The sequence below is a fragment of the Pleurodeles waltl genome, chromosome 2_1 (assembly GCF_031143425.1).
Source record: "Pleurodeles waltl isolate 20211129_DDA chromosome 2_1, aPleWal1.hap1.20221129, whole genome shotgun sequence".
NCBI lineage: Eukaryota > Metazoa > Chordata > Amphibia > Caudata > Salamandridae > Pleurodeles > Pleurodeles waltl.
The window spans coordinates 525,498,315-525,511,620 of record NC_090438.1 but is presented as its reverse complement, the minus strand read 5'-3'; the positions used below and the strand labels follow the sequence as shown (position 1 = coordinate 525,511,620).

At 32.2% G+C, this 13,306-nt stretch overlaps 2 non-coding genes across 2 annotated transcripts; both read left to right on the top strand.

Annotated features, from left to right (window-relative positions):
* The first annotated feature begins 2,936 nt into the window (after positions 1–2,936).
* Positions 2,937–3,008, top strand: TRNAQ-CUG (transfer RNA glutamine (anticodon CUG)). Its single transcript has one exon. It is a non-coding gene; the product is annotated as a tRNA-Gln (tRNA).
* A 4,605-nt stretch (positions 3,009–7,613) lies between these two features.
* On the top strand, positions 7,614–7,685 carry TRNAQ-CUG (transfer RNA glutamine (anticodon CUG)). The gene has a single exon. It is a non-coding gene; the product is annotated as a tRNA-Gln (tRNA).
* Positions 7,686–13,306: the final 5,621 nt, after the last annotated feature.

The window sequence follows — 13,306 nt, the reverse complement described above, 5'->3', positions numbered from 1 at the left end:
TAGTGTTGTGAATTAGCTCTCTGAAATGTGTTTGAGAAAAACAGGATATGATTTAAAAATGTCTAGGTATTTTGACAAGACCTTTGTGTCAAATGTATTGCACATTTTGAGTTTCTACAACTTGCAAACAGCTGAAAGACATTTAGAAAACAATAATGTAATGACTATTTCAGCCTACTGGTATTTGCTGTGTGCAATCAATGAGCAAAGCTGACAGATGAGTAGTAGTTCATGAGCAACAAAACGGCCCACTAAAGATGAAGTCAGATAATTGAATTCAAATTTCAAAGAGCTAACCATTATACTATGGAACCACCTCTACCAGAGACAGAGATACTGCTGCAGCAATTTGTAAATTTAAACGGTTTTATTGTTGTACAATCAAAAACGAACAACATTTTATAACTTTCATAATATGGTAAACTTTTACATATTTAAAATACTTATGGAAGGATGCCATTCAAAAAATACAAATAGCATTATAACTCTTTTTACTATTAATATCCAATTGGGATATAGTTTTTGCAGCAACAATAAAGCTACCCACTGAGGCATTCATTTCTTTCAAAATGGCAAAAAATCTAAACTCATGGAGGGTTCCATGCTGTAATGGTCAGCACTCTTGACTCTGAATCCAGTGATCCGAGTTCAAATCTCGGTGGGACCTTCCAACCTTTTAGAATTTAATATGCCATTGACTTTTAAGAATTTTAGTCTCAGAAAATATAATCTTTACTTTATATACTTGTACATATAAACTTGTATATAGCCATCGATGTGTATGTAGCCATATCTTTCTTTGTAGCTCCATGAAAATATAAAATACAAATGATTAAATATTGAATCTGTAGAGGTGAAAATCAGAAACAGATGTTGTCTATCCACATTTTAACACAAGTAGATTTTCCTCTATCTTCTCCATGTCCAGGAAATGAGATAGTTTCTTTTTGCTCATTTCTTTCTGACCATATTCTTAACTTCTACAGTGCATTTCATATGTTAATTATTTTGAAAGAGAAAACAAGATTAATACCTATGATACGTCTAATCAAATGAGAGTATTTTTTGATTGTGGAATTACCATTGAAAAACAGTGTGAAGTTTGTTTCCTTTTTCAGTTTCAAGGTTAAGATCAAAACTGTATTTCTTCAATCGCAGTAATACCCCACTTTTGATTCCTCTACTCATGGTTTATGGAGGCTTGTTAATTAAATTATGCCCCATTTACATTATCAGTAAACAGAAGATTTAAAAATGTAGTGTCTTGAGTAATCCTTCTGAAATGAGTTTTTAAAAAACCCTGATATATTTGTAAAATGGCCCCTCAGCGATTTGAACTCAGATAGCTGGATTCAAAGGCCCAAGTGCTAACCATTACATCATAGAACCACTCATGCAAAAAAAAAAAGCACAAATTGCTGCAGCAATTTTGAAATATGGTAGTTTTTAATATTACGCAAACTAAGATGAACAGCATTTTATTAATTTCATATTTTGGTAAACATTTGCATATTTAAAACTGCTTGGAAAGGATGTTGCCCAAAGCAGTTATATGACATTAAACTTTGTTGGATATTCCTTACCACATGGGGTATCTTTTTGCAATAACATATAAGCGGCAAACTGAGGAATTATCTTCGGTAACAATGGAAACTTCACACTAGTACAGAAGCCGTCCATAATGTAATGGTAGGCACCTTGAACACTTAATCCAGTGATCCCTGTTCAAATTTCAGTTTGACCTTCCTGAGCTGTAAGATTATTGTTTGCCTTTACTTGTTGGAATTTTTCGTTTGAAAAATGTAATATTTAAGAACTTACTGTGACTTATTACCCTATAGATAAGTATTTATGCATATGTAGCAGTGCGAGTGTGTATGACTATATTAAAATATAAACATATAAATCATAACTAAACATAGCTAGTAGAGGTGAAAATAACAAAGAGTTGATGCCTATCCACATTTGAATCATGAGTATCTTTTCCTCTTTTTTCTATATATTCAGAAATTGAGATAGTTGTTTTTTGCTCATTGTTTTTGTAACAATATAGCTGATTTATACAGTGCGCATGAGTTGTGTATGGTGGTGAAAAGAAAATCAGATCAGTATCTACCTATAATACATCTAATCAAATGATTATACTTTATGATTGCAGATTGACTCTTGGAAATCTGTCTGAGGACCTTTCTACTACACAAGTCCAACACTAATGTTCAGAATGACAAATCTTGTATCTCAATAATGCTGCAATTTTGATTCCTCTAGTTTTGTTTTGAGGACTGCGTCTACTTTAAAATGTGCTATCTTGTCCTGATCAATAACAGGAAGGTTAAAAAGGTAGTGTTGTGAATTAGCTCTCTGAAATGTGTTTGAGAAAAACAGGATATGATTTAAAAATGTCTAGGTATTTTGACAAGACCTTTGTGTCAAATGTATTGCACATTTTGAGTTTCTACAACTTGCAAACAGCTGAAAGACATTTAGAAAACAATAATGTAATGACTATTTCAGCCTACTGGTATTTGCTGTGTGCAATCAATGAGCAAAGCTGACAGATGAGTAGTAGTTCATGAGCAACAAAACGGCCCACTAAAGATGAAGTCAGATAATTGAATTCAAATTTCAAAGAGCTAACCATTATACCATGGAACCACCTCTACCAGAGACAGAGATACTGCTGCAGCAATTTGTAAATTTAAAAGGTTTTATTGTTGTACAATCAAAAACGAACAACATTTTATAACTTTCATAATATGGTAAACTTTTACATATTTAAAATACTTATGGAAGGATGCCATTCAAAAAATACAAATAGCATTATAACTCTTTTTACTATTAATATCCAATTGGGATATAGTTTTTGCAGCAACAATAAAGCTACCCACTGAGGCATTCATTTCTTTCAAAATGGCAAAAAATCTAAACTCATGGAGGGTTCCATGCTGTAATGGTCAGCACTCTGGACTCTGAATCCAGTCATCCGAGTTCAAATCTCGGTGGGACCTTCCAACCTTTTAGAATTTAATATGCCATTGACTTTTAAGAATTTTAGTCTCAGAAAATATAATCTTTACTTTATATACTTATACATATAAACTTGTATATAGCCATCGATGTGTATGTAGCCATATCTTTCTTTGTAGCTCCATGAAAATATAAAATACAAATGATTAAATATTGAATCTGTAGAGGTGAAAATCAGAAACAGATGTTGTCTATCCACATTTTAACACAAGTAGATTTTCCTCTATCTTCTCCATGTCCAGGAAATGAGATAGTTTCTTTTTGCTCATTTCTTTCTGACCATATTCTTAACTTCTACAGTGCATTTCATATGTTAATTATTTTGAAAGAGAAAACAAGATTAATACCTATGATACGTCTAATCAAATGAGAGTATTTTTTGATTGTGGAATTACCATTGAAAATCAGTGTGAAGTTTGTTTCCTTTTTCAGTTTCAAGGTTAACATCAAAACTGTATTTCTTCAATCGCAGTAATACCCCACTTTTGATTCCTCTACTCATGGTTTATGGAGGCTTGTTAATTAAATTATGCCCCATTTACATTATCAGTAAACAGAAGATTTAAAAATGTAGTGTCTTGAGTAATCCTTCTGAAATGAGTTTGAAAAAATCCCTTATATATTTGTAAAATGGCCCCACAGCGATTTGAACTCAGATAGCTGGATTCAAAGGCCCAAGTGCTAACCATCATAGAACCACTCATGTTAAAAAAAAAAGCACAAATTGCTGCAGCAATTTTGAAATATGGTAGTTTTTAATATTACGCAAACTAAGATGAACAGCATTTTATTAATTTCATATTTTGGTAAACATTTGCATATTTAAAACTGCTTGGAAAGGATGTTGCCCAAAGCAGTTATATGACATTAAACTTTGTTGGATATTCCTTACCACATGGGGTATCTTTTTGCAATAACATATAAGCAGCAAACTGAGGAATTATCTTCGGTAACAATGGAAACTTCACACTAGTACAGAAGCCGTCCATAATGTAATGGTAGGCACCTTGAACACTTAATCCAGTGATCCCTGTTCAAATTTCAGTTTGACCTTCCTGAGCTGTAAGATTATTGTTTGCCTTTACTTGTTGGAATTTTTGGTTTGAAAAATGTAATATTTAAGAACTTACTGTGACTTATTACCCTATAGATAAGTATTTATGCATATGTAGCAGTGCGAGTGTGTATGACTATATTAAAATATAAACATATAAATCATAACTAAACATAGCTAGTAGAGGTGAAAATAACAAAGAGTTGATGCCTATCCACATTTGAATCATGAGTATCTTTTCCTCTTTTTTCTATATATTCAGAAATTGAGATAGTTGTTTTTTGCTCATTGTTTTTGTAACAATATAGCTGATTTATACAGTGCGCATGAGTTGTGTATAGTGGTGAAAAGAAAATCAGATCAGTATCTACCTATAATACATCTAATCAAAAGATTATACTTTATGATTGCAGATTGACTCTTGGAAATCTGTCTGAGGACCTTTCTACTACACAAGTCCAACACTAATGTTCAGAATGACAAATCTTGTATCTCAATAATGCTGCAATTTTGATTCCTCTAGTTTTGTTTTGAGGACTGCGTCTACTTTAAAATGTGCTATCTTGTCCTGATCAATAACAGGAAGGTTAAAAAGGTAGTGTTGTGAATTAGCTCTCTGAAATGTGTTTGAGAAAAACAGGATATGATTTAAAAATGTCTAGGTATTTTGACAAGACCTTTGTGTCAAATGTATTGCACATTTTGAGTTTCTACAACTTGCAAACAGCTGAAAGACATTTAGAAAACAATAATGTAATGACTATTTCAGCCTACTGGTATTTGCTGTGTGCAATCAATGAGCAAAGCTGACAGATGAGTAGTAGTTCATGAGCAACAAAACGGCCCACTAAAGATGAAGTCAGATAATTGAATTCAAATTTCAAAGAGCTAACCATTATACTATGGAACCACCTCTACCAGAGACAGAGATACTGCTGCAGCAATTTGTAAATTTAAACGGTTTTATTGTTGTACAATCAAAAACGAACAACATTTTATAACTTTCATAATATGGTAAACTTTTACATATTTAAAATACTTATGGAAGGATGCCATTCAAAAAATACAAATAGCATTATAACTCTTTTTACTATTAATATCCAATTGGGATATAGTTTTTGCAGCAACAATAAAGCTACCCACTGAGGCATTCATTTCTTTCAAAATGGCAAAAAATCTAAACTCATGGAGGGTTCCATGCTGTAATGGTCAGCACTCTTGACTCTGAATCCAGTGATCCGAGTTCAAATCTCGGTGGGACCTTCCAACCTTTTAGAATTTAATATGCCATTGACTTTTAAGAATTTTAGTCTCAGAAAATATAATCTTTACTTTATATACTTGTACATATAAACTTGTATATAGCCATCGATGTGTATGTAGCCATATCTTTGTTTGTAGCTCCATGAAAATATAAAATACAAATGATTAAATATTGAATCTGTAGAGGTGAAAATCAGAAACAGATGTTGTCTATCCACATTTTAACACAAGTAGATTTTCCTCTATCTTCTCCATGTCCAGGAAATGAGATAGTTTCTTTTTGCTCATTTCTTTCTGACCATATTCTTAACTTCTACAGTGCATTTCATATGTTAATTATTTTGAAAGAGAAAACAAGATTAATACCTATGATACGTCTAATCAAATGAGAGTATTTTTTGATTGTGGAATTACCATTGAAAAACAGTGTGAAGTTTGTTTCCTTTTTCAGTTTCAAGGTTAAGATCAAAACTGTATTTCTTCAATCGCAGTAATACCCCACTTTTGATTCCTCTACTCATGGTTTATGGAGGCTTGTTAATTAAATTATGCCCCATTTACATTATCAGTAAACAGAAGATTTAAAAATGTAGTGTCTTGAGTAATCCTTCTGAAATGAGTTTTTAAAAAACCCTGATATATTTGTAAAATGGCCCCTCAGCGATTTGAACTCAGATAGCTGGATTCAAAGGCCCAAGTGCTAACCATTACATCATAGAACCACTCATGCAAAAAAAAAAAGCACAAATTGCTGCAGCAATTTTGAAATATGGTAGTTTTTAATATTACGCAAACTAAGATGAACAGCATTTTATTAATTTCATATTTTGGTAAACATTTGCATATTTAAAACTGCTTGGAAAGGATGTTGCCCAAAGCAGTTATATGACATTAAACTTTGTTGGATATTCCTTACCACATGGGGTATCTTGTTGCAATAACATATAAGCGGCAAACTGAGAAATTATCTTCGGTAACAATGGAAACTTCACACTAGTACAGAAGCCGTCCATAATGTAATGGTAGGCACCTTGAACACTTAATCCAGTGATCCCTGTTCAAATTTCAGTTTGACCTTCCTGAGCTGTAAGATTATTGTTTGCCTTTACTTGTTGGAATTTTTCGTTTGAAAAATGTAATATTTAAGAACTTACTGTGACTTATTACCCTATAGATAAGTATTTATGCATATGTAGCAGTGCGAGTGTGTATCACTATATTAAAATATAAACATATAAATCATAACTAAACATAGCTAGTAGAGGTGAAAATAACAAAGAGTTGATGCCTATCCACATTTGAATCATGAGTATCTTTTCCTCTTTTTTCTATATATTTAGAAATTGAGATAGTTGTTTTTTGCTCATTGTTTTTGTAACAATATAGCTGATTTATACAGTGCGCATGAGTTGTGTATAGTGGTAAAAAGAAAATCAGATCAGTATCTACCTATAATACATCTAATCAAATGATTATACTTTATGATTGCAGATTGACTCTTGGAAATCTGTCTGAGGACCTTTCTACTACACAAGTCCAACATTAATGTTCAGAATGACAAATCTTGTATCTCAATAATGCTGCAATTTTGATTCCTCTAGTTTTGTTTTGAGGACTGCGTCTACTTTAAAATGTGCTATCTTGTCCTGATCAATAACAGGAAGGTTAAAAAGGTAGTGTTGTGAATTAGCTCTCTGAAATGTGTTTGAGAAAAACAGGATATGATTTAAAAATGTCTAGGTATTTTGACAAGACCTTTGTGTCACATGTATTGCACATTTTGAGTTTCTACAACTTGCAAACAGCTGAAAGACATTTAGAAAACAATAATGTAATGACTATTTCAGCCTACTGATATTTGCTGTGTGCAATCAATGAGCAAAGCTGACAGATGAGTAGTAGTTCATGAGCAACAAAACGGCCCACTAAAGATGAAGTCAGATAATTGAATTCAAATTTCAAAGAGCTAACCATTATACCATGGAACCACCTCTACCAGAGACAGAGATACTGCTGCAGCAATTTGTAAATTTAAAAGGTTTTATTGTTGTACAATCAAAAACGAACAACATTTTATAACTTTCATAATATGGTAAACTTTTACATATTTAAAATACTTATGGAAGGATGCCATTCAAAAAATACAAATAGCATTATAACTCTTTTTACTATTAATATCCAATTGGGATATAGTTTTTGCAGCAACAATAAAGCTACCCACTGAGGCATTCATTTCTTTCAAAATGGCAAAAAATCTAAACTCATGGAGGGTTCCATGCTGTAATGGTCAGCACTCTGGACTCTGAATCCAGTCATCCGAGTTCAAATCTCGGTGGGACCTTCCAACCTTTTAGAATTTAATATGCCATTGACTTTTAAGAATTTTAGTCTCAGAAAATATAATCTTTACTTTATATACTTATACATATAAACTTGTATATAGCCATCGATGTGTATGTAGCCATATCTTTCTTTGTAGCTCCATGAAAATATAAAATACAAATGATTAAATATTGAATCTGTCGAGGTGAAAATCAGAAACAGATGTTGTCTATCCACATTTTAACACAAGTAGATTTTCCTCTATCTTCTCCATGTCCAGGAAATGAGATAGTTTCTTTTTGCTCATTTCTTTCTGACCATATTCTTAACTTCTACAGTGCATTTCATATGTTAATTATTTTGAAAGAGAAAACAAGATTAATACCTATGATACGTCTAATCAAATGAGAGTATTTTTTGATTGTGGAATTACCATTGAAAATCAGTGTGAAGTTTGTTTCCTTTTTCAGTTTCAAGGTTAACATCAAAACTGTATTTCTTCAATCGCAGTAATACCCCACTTTTGATTCCTCTACTCATGGTTTATGGAGGCTTGTTAATTAAATTATGCCCCATTTACATTATCAGTAAACAGAAGATTTAAAAATGTAGTGTCTTGAGTAATCCTTCTGAAATGAGTTTGAAAAAATCCCTTATATATTTGTAAAATGGCCCCACAGCGATTTGAACTCAGATAGCTGGATTCAAAGGCCCAAGTGCTAACCATCATAGAACCACTCATGTTAAAAAAAAAAGCACAAATTGCTGCAGCAATTTTGAAATATGGTAGTTTTTAATATTACGCAAACTAAGATGAACAGCATTTTATTAATTTCATATTTTGGTAAACATTTGCATATTTAAAACTGCTTGGAAAGGATGTTGCCCAAAGCAGTTATATAACATTAAACTTTGTTGGATATTCCTTACCACATGGGGTATCTTTTTACAATAACATATAAGAGGCAAACTGAGGAATTATCTTCGGTAACAATGGAAACTTCACACTAGTACAGAAGCCGTCCATAATGTAATGGTAGGCACCTTGAACACTTAATCCAGTGATCCCTGTTCAAATTTCAGTTTGACCTTCCTGAGCTGTAAGATTATTGTTTGCCTTTACTTGTTGGAATTTTTGGTTTGAAAAATGTAATATTTAAGAACTTACTGTGACTTATTACCCTATAGATAAGTATTTATGCATATGTAGCAGTGCGAGTGTGTATGACTATATTAAAATATAAACATATAAATCATAACTAAACATAGCTAGTAGAGGTGAAAATAACAAAGAGTTGATGCCTATCCACATTTGAATCATGAGTATCTTTTCCTCTTTTTTCTATATATTCAGAAATTGAGATAGTTGTTTTTTGCTCATTGTTTTTGTAACAATATAGCTGATTTATACAGTGCGCATGAGTTGTGTATAGTGGTGAAAAGAAAATCAGATCAGTATCTACCTATAATACATCTAATCAAATGATTATACTTTATGATTGCAGATTGACTCTTGGAAATCTGTCTGAGGACCTTTCTACTACACAAGTCCAACACTAATGTTCAGAATGACAAATCTTGTATCTCAATAATGCTGCAATTTTGATTCCTCTTGTTTTGTTTTGAGGACTGCGTCTACTTTAAAATGTGCTATCTTGTCCTGATCAATAACAGGAAGGTTAAAAAGGTAGTGTTGTGAATTAGCTCTCTGAAATGTGTTTGAGAAAAACAGGATATGATTTAAAAATGTCTAGGTATTTTGACAAGACCTTTGTGTCAAATGTATTGCACATTTTGAGTTTCTACAACTTGCAAACAGCTGAAAGACATTTAGAAAACAATAATGTAATGACTATTTCAGCCTACTGGTATTTGCTGTGTGCAATCAATGAGCAAAGCTGACAGATGAGTAGTAGTTCATGAGCAACAAAACGGCCCACTAAAGACGAAGTCAGATAATTGAATTCAAATTTCAAAGAGCTAACCATTATACTATGGAACCACCTCTACCAGAGACAGAGATACTGCTGCAGCAATTTGTAAATTTAAACGGTTTTATTGTTGTACAATCAAAAACGAACAACATTTTATAACTTTCATAATATGGTAAACTTTTACATATTTAAAATACTTATGGAAGGATGCCATTCAAAAAATACAAATAGCATTATAACTCTTTTTACTATTAATATCCAATTGGGATATAGTTTTTGCAGCAACAATAAAGCTACCCACTGAGGCATTCATTTCTTTCAAAATGGCAAAAAATCTAAACTCATGGAGGGTTCCATGCTGTAATGGTCAGCACTCTTGACTCTGAATCCAGTGATCCGAGTTCAAATCTCGGTGGGACCTTCCAACCTTTTAGAATTTAATATGCCATTGACTTTTAAGAATTTTAGTCTCAGAAAATATAATCTTTACTTTATATACTTATACATATGAACTTGTATATAGCCATCGATGTGTATGTAGCCATATCTTTCTTTGTAGCTCCATGAAAATATAAAATACAAATGATTAAATATTGAATCTGTAGAGGTGAAAATCAGAAACAGATGTTGTCTATCCACATTTTAACACAAGTAGATTTTCCTCTATCTTCTCCATGTCCAGGAAATGAGATAGTTTCTTTTTGCTAATTTCTTTCTGACCATATTCTTAACTTCTACAGTGCATTTCATATGTTAATTATTTTGAAAGAGAAAACAAGATTAATACCTATGATACGTCTAATCAAATGAGAGTATTTTTTGATTGTGGAATTACCATTGAAAAACAGTGTGAAGTTTGTTTCCTTTTTCAGTTTCAAGGTTAAGATCAAAACTGTATTTCTTCAATCGCAGTAATACCCCACTTTTGATTCCTCTACTCATGGTTTATGGAGGCTTGTTAATTAAATTATGCCCCATTTACATTATCAGTAAACAGAAGATTTAAAAATGTAGTGTCTTGAGTAATCCTTCTGAAATGAGTTTTTAAAAAACCCTGATATATTTGTAAAATGGCCCCTCAGCGATTTGAACTCAGATAGCTGGATTCAAAGGCCCAAGTGCTAACCATTACATCATAGAACCACTCATGCAAAAAAAAAAAGCACAAATTGCTGCAGCAATTTTGAAATATGGTAGTTTTTAATATTACGCAAACTAAGATGAACAGCATTTTATTAATTTCATATTTTGGTAAACATTTGCATATTTAAAACTGCTTGGAAAGGATGTTGCCCAAAGCAGTTATATGACATTAAACTTTGTTGGATATTCCTTACCACATGGGGTATCTTTTTGCAATAACATATAAGCGGCAAACTGAGGAATTATCTTCGGTAACAATGGAAACTTCACACTAGTACAGAAGCCGTCCATAATGTAATGGTAGGCACCTTGAACACTTAATCCAGTGATCCCTGTTCAAATTTCAGTTTGACCTTCCTGAGCTGTAAGATTATTGTTTGCCTTTACTTGTTGGAATTTTTCGTTTGAAAAATGTAATATTTAAGAACTTACTGTGACTTATTACCCTATAGATAAGTATTTATGCATATGTAGCAGTGCGAGTGTGTATGACTATATTAAAATATAAACATATAAATCATAACTAAACATAGCTAGTAGAGGTGAAAATAACAAAGAGTTGATGCCTATCCACATTTGAATCATGAGTATCTTTTCCTCTTTTTTCTATATATTCAGAAATTGAGATAGTGGTTTTTTGCTCATTGTTTTTGTAACAATATAGCTGATTTATACAGTGCGCATGAGTTGTGTATAGTGGTGAAAAGAAAATCAGATCAGTATCTACCTATAATACATCTAATCAAAAGATTATACTTTATGATTGCAGATTGACTCTTGGAAATCTGTCTGAGGACCTTTCTACTACACAATTCCAACACTAATGTTCAGAATGACAAATCTTGTATCTCAATAATGCTGCAATTTTGATTCCTCTAGTTTTGTTTTGAGGACTGCGTCTACTTTAAAATGTGCTATCTTGTCCTGATCAATAACAGGAAGGTTAAAAAGGTAGTGTTGTGAATTAGCTCTCTGAAATGTGTTTGAGAAAAACAGGATATGATTTAAAAATGTCTAGGTATTTTGACAAGACCTTTGTGTCAAATGTATTGCACATTTTGAGTTTCTACAACTTGCAAACAGCTGAAAGACATTTAGAAAACAATAATGTAATGACTATTTCAGCCTACTGGTATTTGCTGTGTGCAATCAATGAGCAAAGCTGACAGATGAGTAGTAGTTCATGAGCAACAAAACGGCCCACTAAAGACGAAGTCAGATAATTGAATTCAAATTTCAAAGAGCTAACCATTATACTATGGAACCACCTCTACCAGAGACAGAGATACTGCTGCAGCAATTTGTAAATTTAAACGGTTTTATTGTTGTACAATCAAAAACGAACAACATTTTATAACTTTCATAATATGGTAAACTTTTACATATTTAAAATACTTATGGAAGGATGCCATTCAAAAAATACAAATAGCATTATAACTCTTTTTACTATTAATATCCAATTGGGATATAATTTTTGCAGCAACAATAAAGCTACCCACTGAGGCATTCATTTCTTTCACAATGGCAAAAAATCTAAACTCATGGAGGGTTCCATGCTGTAATGGTCAGCACTCTGGACTCTGAATCCAGTGATCCGATTTCAAATCTCGGTGGGACCTTCCAACCTTTTAGAATTTAATATGCCATTGACTTTTAAGAATTTTAGTCTCAGAAAATATAATCTTCACTTTATATACTTATACATATAAACTTGTATATAGCCATCGATGTGTATGTAGCCATATCTTTCTTTGTAGCTCCATGAAAATATAAAATACAAATGATTAAATATTGAATCTGTAGAGGTGAAAATCAGAAACAGATGTTGTCTATCCACATTTTAACACAAGTAGATTTTCCTCTATCTTCTCTATGTCCAGGAAATGAGATAGTTTCTTTTTGCTCATTTCTTTCTGACCATATTCTTAACTTCTACAGTGCATTTCATATGTTAATTATTTTGAAAGAGAAAACAAGATTAATACCTATGATACGTCTAATCAAATGAGAGTATTTTTTGATTGTGGAATTACCATTGAAAAACAGTGTGAAGTTTGTTTCCTTTTTCAGTTTCAAGGTTAAGATCAAAACTGTATTTCTTCAATCACAGTAATACCCCACTTTTGATTCCTCTACTCATGGTTTATGGAGGCTTGTTAATTAAATTATGCCCCATTTACATTATCAGTAAACAGAAGATTTAAAAATGTAGTGTCTTGAGTAATCCTTCTGAAATGAGTTTTTAAAAAACCCTGATATATTTGTAAAATGGCCCCTCAGCGATTTGAACTCAGATAGCTGGATTCAAAGGCCCAAGTGCTAACCATTACATCATAGAACCACTCATGCAAAAAAAAAAAAGCACAAATTGCTGCAGCAATTTTGAAATATGGTAGTTTTTAATATTACGCAAACTAAGATGAACAGCATTTTATTAATTTCATATTTTGGTAAACATTTGCATATTTAAAACTGCTTGGAAAGGATGTTGCCCAAAGCAGTTATATGACATTAAACTTTGTTGGATATTCCTTACCACATAGGGTATCTTTTTGCAATAACA